Source organism: Eschrichtius robustus, chromosome 5, assembly GCF_028021215.1.
Source record: "Eschrichtius robustus isolate mEscRob2 chromosome 5, mEscRob2.pri, whole genome shotgun sequence".
In the NCBI taxonomy this organism is placed as follows: Eukaryota; Metazoa; Chordata; class Mammalia; order Artiodactyla; family Eschrichtiidae; genus Eschrichtius; species Eschrichtius robustus.
The window spans coordinates 137,780,339-137,781,144 of NC_090828.1; positions in this window are offsets into that span (position 1 = coordinate 137,780,339).

The following is an 806-nucleotide window of genomic DNA, read 5'->3' on the forward strand; positions in this document are numbered from 1 at the left end:
TTAGCCTCAAACTCACCTTAAAGCAATGCTCAAACAGAGAAGGATCTCCACAGCAGGACAAGAAAAAGGTGACATCAGAAGTAGATAGTTATCCGAAGGTGCTGGACCAGACCAGTATGTTTATTTATAGTGTTTTCTTGATCTCTTGGACTTTTACATATGAATTATGACCTTATTAATGCTATTAGCTATATTACTTGTATTCTGCTTATTTTCTTATATTACCCAATATGCAACTGAGTCTTTGCCAAAAATAATGATGGCTAAGTGACTTGAAATGATTAACCAGCTATATAATTCCATTTAAGATTAAGATGGACTGTAATAGTATAAACTCTAGATATGGAAATAAACAACAAGGGTGAATTTTTCCTGGATCATAACAGACTAGTAAGACAGGTGGTCCAGAGACCTTTATAGCTACCGTTAGACTGGCTCAGTTTGGTCATAACACATTGAGTGGTCTATCAACGAAATCCTTGCTTGACCTAAAAGTGAACCTTCCTAGTGCAGTGGGACAAATTGGTCATGAAATGCCTCCCAAACTTTGGTTGAATTTATGACCAAAAGGGGGGAATTGCAAACAAAAGAACAGGAATGAGCATTTCTCTCTCTATCCAAGTCTACAAAGATTAACCCACTGCGGTTGCTGACCCACAGTGCTTTTGGTGTTTCAGACAAAGATTAAGGTGATAACAGGATGGGATGAAACACCCTGTGCTTCAGACAGAGGAAATTAAAGACAATAACAGGATGCTCTGTGCTTTGTACAAACAAGCCCTTGAATAGTTGGATGCATTTCAGGA